General features: G+C 31.6%; 1 protein-coding gene across 2 annotated transcripts in view; it reads right to left on the reverse strand.

Annotated features, from left to right (window-relative positions):
• LOC135127120 (tyrosine-protein phosphatase non-receptor type 13-like) overlaps positions 1-4966 on the reverse strand; it is a 249908-nt gene extending 244942 nt beyond the window's left edge. The window contains exon 1 of one of the 2 annotated variants that reach the window (XM_064053452.1): positions 4922-4966. The gene's annotated coding sequence lies outside the window, so the exon portion shown is untranslated. The remainder of the gene's footprint in view (positions 1-4921) is intronic. The other variant, XM_064053453.1, reaches the window with a different exon arrangement.
• Between the last annotated feature and the right edge of the window lie 1043 nt (positions 4967-6009).

Genomic DNA, 6009 nt, shown 5'->3' on the forward strand with positions numbered 1-6009 from the left:
AATGTTCAGATTTTCGAAAATTCATTTGCAAGGTATAATAACGTTTAATTCCCGACAGGATTAGGTTCCTTTTTTTTTTCTTGCATTGGTGTAATTCTGTGGCTTCTTTTCTTTTATGCTGTGACTAGAATTATCCTTGTTGATGACGACATCACAAATTTTTTATTGGTCAAATTAAGAACGAGTCATCCCATTTTCTCGAAAATGTGAAGATCACGCACGTCTTTATATAATAATAATAATAAAATAAGCATTCTAATATTCAGGACATTTTGTTCGATTGCGGTTTAATTTATAATTTTAGTCCTGTTTTGAAGAAGTTTTGAGAACTCATTCAAATCAAACTGACTTCTACGTGACATTCTTTCGATGTATAAATATAAATAAACACTTGAGCTTCAGATTGCTATTATCTACTGCTGAAGCAAAAGAGGTGTTATTTGTGCCTCTGGTTTTTACTTTACAGAGGTTATCATAAAAGGAAAATCGTAAAATCAAATGTATCATGTAAATGATAAAACGCAAAACAAAAATTGTCTAATCATCCGCACCAACAATGGGATGAAATCATCACCAGAATTTCTTCAGGAAATATGATGGTTTATAAATCCATATTGAGTTTTTACTCTAACAACCAGATCCAGTGTGTTACACTTGTCGCGAGCATGGTGATTTCCTAATCTAAATTTAGCCGTTTACCCCCTCCCAAAAAAATGATGACGTCATCTCAAAATTTTGCTGAATAAATCAGTGGACTCATATTTTTAATATTACTTATACAGAGTGACACAAAAATCAAGAATGACTTGCCCTAGTTTCCCAAAAAATGTGAGTGTACAGAGTAATGTTATTATTATTATTATTATTATTACACTGCATCCATTCAAATTGATATACATGTCGTTGATAAAATGTTGATGACGTCATTAGGAAATTTTGTTACGGAAAAACTCACTTGAAACGCGCATTGCATGCTCCTTTACTTATCCGTTAACAATGCACACTCATCGTTATTTTAACTTACAGAGTTTATTATTTAAACACAAAATTGGCAAAATTAAATTTTATAATTTTTCGATTATTTGTTCTATTTGTCTTTATAAGCAAGGGAAATTCTGCCGACCATTTTTTTTATTTTTTACGAATTTATTTTTAGATCTTTTTATAGAGCAGGTTATTTTTTATCACTTTTTGATGTCATATCGTTTTTACAGTGAATACTTTTTTTTAATAACGGGAATAGTGTCTCTTATATTTTCTAAATTACCAAAAATTACCGTAAAATTAATGAAATTACACAACTTACTTACAAGTTTTTAAAATATGGTAATTTTGCAACACTGTACTAATATAAAAGATTATTTGGATTTCGATGCCTAGGAAAAAACTCAAAGCGGATTCATGAACTACAGGTACAAGAGAATATTATTTTATAAAATTTAAATCGTGTTTACTTAAAAAAATTGGTCGAAAACTGTTTCGACTGAAGTTCCCACGCAAGTACAGTGAAATATATTCAGCATTTTTGAGTTTTTACTTTACAGAATTTTGTGATGACATCATCAACATTTTTAGAAGGACACGTACAACAACTTGGATTGGTGCAGTGTAATACTAAAAATAACAGTATTGTATTCCCAAAATTTTCTGGAAAATTGAAGTGAGCCGTTCCTGATTTAATCAATAAAATGCATTGACACATTCATTATTTTTTTTAAACACCTGTATACCCAAATCTAAAAAATATGAATGCAATGATAAATCACAAGTTGAGTTGAGTTATTCATAATATTTTGTACATTCAGAAATTCAACTTGTTACTAGGTAAATTTGGGCAGAATCAGTTTTATCTTAACAAATATTGGGCCCGCCCACCCGCCCCCTATTTTTCCAGAGAATATGTTATTTGCCAAAATCAGCCCTATCTTACCAAGTACTAGGCCCGCCCACCCTCCCCCTATTTTCTTACAGGAAATGTCATTTGCCAAAATAAGACTTATGTTAGCAAGTACTAGCCCTTTATTTTCTCAGAAGGTGGTTCTTGATAGTACTTGCCAAGATAAGTCTTTTTGGCAAATGACTTATCCTCTGAGAAAATAGGGACGGGTGGGCGGGCCTAGCATTTGCTCAGATAAGACTGATTTTGGCAAACGCCATACTTTCTGAAAAAACAGAGGGCGGGTGGGCGGGGCTAGTACTTGCGAAGGTAAAACTCTGAGAAAACAGGGCACTTGCTAAGATAAGACTGATTTTGCCCCTATTAAACTTGTAAAAACTTGTTAAATTTAAAAGCATATTTCCATAGTAACGAGTTAAATTCCTCAATCTGATTGGATATTTATTTTTGAACAACTAATTAATTTGTCAGACACCCTGTATAACCAAATTTAAAAAATATTATTTATATATTAAAAATAAATCACAAGTGTAGACTCATCATATTTTGTACATTTAAGATGAGAGAGGGGGGATGAGCAAATAGATTTTGATTAAAAATTTATTACGCTTACCATAAATTTAAAACATCTGCAAGATTTCATTTTGCCAGATTAAAAATTAAATCGCCAAATTTTATAAATTTGATTTTTTTCCAAAAATCTGGACGTTTTGGGTAAACAGTCAACTCAACCAACAACATTGTCTAGGGAGATTTTTGGTGTCAAGATGTGTGGTCAAAAAAATTGAGGTTAGGATGACTATGTTTTTCTTTCAAAAGACGTTGTTTTTGTTTATTTTATTTTGACATTTTTGTCACAAAATCTCAAATTTGAAGTTTTTTCGTACTACCAACTTGCCAGTGTAAAAATAAGTCTTAGGGGAGTTTTATTTGGTCTCAACTAAGTTCAACAGGTGGTGGTTTTTAATTTTTGAATAAACAGTAATAAAAAAGATACAGACAGACAGCCAGACGGAAACAGGAAACCTAATTTTTCGTAACTAGAGGTCGTAAAACGTCGAGAAAATATAAAGTAGGCATTCACCCGATAAACTCTATTACAATATCTCCTTAGCCTACGCTTCGAAAGTAAAAATAAAGGCGGATTAATAAACTACAAGTATGAAAGCATGCTTTTTTTTATAAAATTTAAGTATCATCTACCCACTTTGCAAAATTCTGAGATGAAGTCATCAAATTCTTAAGACAAACTTTAATTAAAATTTTACAACCACCAATCCAGTAGATTCGGAGATTATATGTCTAGCAAAACGATAGACAAACAGACGGAAAATAAAAAACTTACTAGGTTTAGTGTAACAAGTTTCAGTAATTTTGACGTTTTAAAGTTTTACAATGAAAACTTCATTTTGTTTAATTAGTAAAAAAAAAATCTTGCTCCTGAAATGCAATCAAACCAATCCAATTTTTTAGAAAAAAAAAAAAAAAGAAATAGGTAATACCAGTCACAGTGTAAAAGAAGATGTTATTTTAGTAGAGAGAACTCCCCTCTCTCTACTTATATTAGTAGATCCTTTTGAGAAAATCTAGATGCCTAGGGTAAAAAATCGAAACGAATTCATAAACTACAAGCATCGGAGTATATTATTTTATAAAATTTGAATAGCATTATCGCAACAATCAATAAGGTTTTTTTTTTTCATACTTTAGGGGTCATAGAACGAGAAAACATGGAAGACTGCGTCTGATAAATGGACCCTATTACAATATTTCATCAGGTTTCGTTCGTGAAGTAAAAATTCTGCTCAAGATCAAAAACATTGAATATTTTGAAATTTTCATAAATCTTTTCAAAATGACGATTTAAATTTATATAAATTCCGAATCTAAATATTTTATAATTTTGTCCATGAATGTATAAAACATTTCTGGAGTGAATGTTCATTTTGAATTGCAATTAAATACTGACAGAATTACCCCATCAAACCATCAAAGTAATATAGAATATTTTTCTTGCAAAATGTCTAACATTAATGTTGGTAGTAACTTTCATTGTAACTTTGGGAGTAATTCTGAGATGTGTGAAACAGTTCTTATAGTGTATATTTGTTTATAAGTATTTGGAAGTTTATGACAACTATCAAACCAGTGGATAAGGATATTTGGTGAATTTTATAGTAAGTTCATAAATTTTGATGACTGCTTAGACTGTTTAAAATCTTAAGACTAAAGAGTTACTGTTGGAAAATATAGAATGTTTATAAATAACTGTCACATCAGAGTAAGCCTTGAGTTGTGCCGCCTCGTCGAAACAGGAATTGTAAATGCAATCGTCAAAGAAACGTCACATATGAGTAGTGGCGGGCAGTCAATTTATTTAAACGTGAGCGGCACATTAAATAAATTTAATTTTCAACATTAATTTGTGTACAACATAACCAACAATATATGTATTTCAGAAATGCAACCAAATTTGATAAAATTGATAGAATTAAAAGAAAATTTGTGTCAGTAACAGTTTAAACATCTTTTAATCCACAAACTGTCAGAGAATCACTTAAATGCAAACTCGTTTGATCATATAAATAATCCAAGTTTATTGTGCAATTTGATTATAGCATTACGCCACTATATGACATTTAAATTTATATTTACCCATCCCTTCATTTTATGCTTGTTATTCTAAGCAAATTTAATATGTTTTCGAGCTCGTAAAATCGCAGCCTTACTTATTATTTGCAATTTAAGCCTTAATCTTTATCTTCGACCCCGTCTCGTAATTATTAGAGCATTTAATCACTTTTAAACCACACCAACAAAACCGTCCTTCTTAACTAGATATCGGGATTATCCCCGCTTTATCGATTACAACGGCAGCAACTTTGTGCATTAATCATACATCGCTCCGCCGTAAACAAAAACTCATTTTCAATGCCACCACATTTTCTTGCACATCCACATCAACACAGTTCACTCAGGCCGCGAATACTCCACCCAATAAATAATTTACAGCGAGATACGAACCGTTCGGGCGGATTAGGCGTGTTTTAACTATTCTCATAGTAAAGTCAAACTTCAACTGAATTAATTTTGGCAGCAACTCAAATGACTTGTTGGTGTGTTAGCGAACATTCGAACGTGTTGTGCAACATGTGCGAGTTGAAAGTAGTAACGGCAGTTATTTTCAGTTGTGTTCAAATTGCATCCCTACATCGCGCCTGAAAATAGATCCTGTTTATCGTGGGCTTTCGCTGACTTCCAGAGAATCCGCCTATTGGCACCGAAGTCGCACGCAAACGTCACATTGTCGTTAGCACTGCCAATTAGTATTTTTGAATCGAATCGATGTCGTGTGGAGGTTTTTTTTTAAGTTTTTCAAATCACCTGCGAATAGTTGCCGAAGTTTTGGTTGCGTAAGTGTTTATCAGACGATTTGTTTTATGTATTTCGCGAAGGTATTTCAGTTTTCAAGGTTTAGGCAATTGTCCAAGTTTAAAATTTGTAACAATAACACAGTTCTGCAACGATAAATCGTTGACCCACATGGCTACGCAAATGCTTGCGAAATAGTGAGGTTTAATTCGCATCTATGGTACATATAATTCATAAATTTTGCATTAACTATTTCGAATGTTTGTGGTTTATTATGGGTGGAGAGGTATGCGAACGCTAAGTAAGAATAATGTGACGATTTTAAATTAAAAATTGTGCTGTGTATGTACTACATACGGCCATATTTTGTCAAATTAAGTAACACTATGACTGTGGCACAACTTGTTAAAATCATTGTTATTTATTGAGGTTTCCATATTAATAACATAAAAATTAATAGTTAATGCACTCTTATTTCATTTTTATTCGTGCACCTATTCTCTTTGCTATTTCCGAAAACTCGATATCGAAGTAGCACAAGATCGAAAAATTGAAAATCAAAATTTAAAAATAAAAAATCAGGAAATTGAACAATCGAAAAATCGAAATATAGGAATCCCTGTAGATCCAGAAAGCGATAAATTAAAAATTTTAAAAACCGAAAAATCGAAAATCAGGAAAATCGAGAAATCAACACATCAAAAAACTGAAAATTCTAAAACTTAAAAATTCGAAAAATT

Source organism: Zophobas morio, unplaced genomic scaffold (assembly GCF_036711695.1).
Source record: "Zophobas morio isolate AGI-343-1 ecotype UQ-CSIRO unplaced genomic scaffold, CSIRO_AGI_Zmor_V1 ptg000011l, whole genome shotgun sequence".
Classification (NCBI taxonomy): domain Eukaryota; kingdom Metazoa; phylum Arthropoda; class Insecta; order Coleoptera; family Tenebrionidae; genus Zophobas; species Zophobas morio.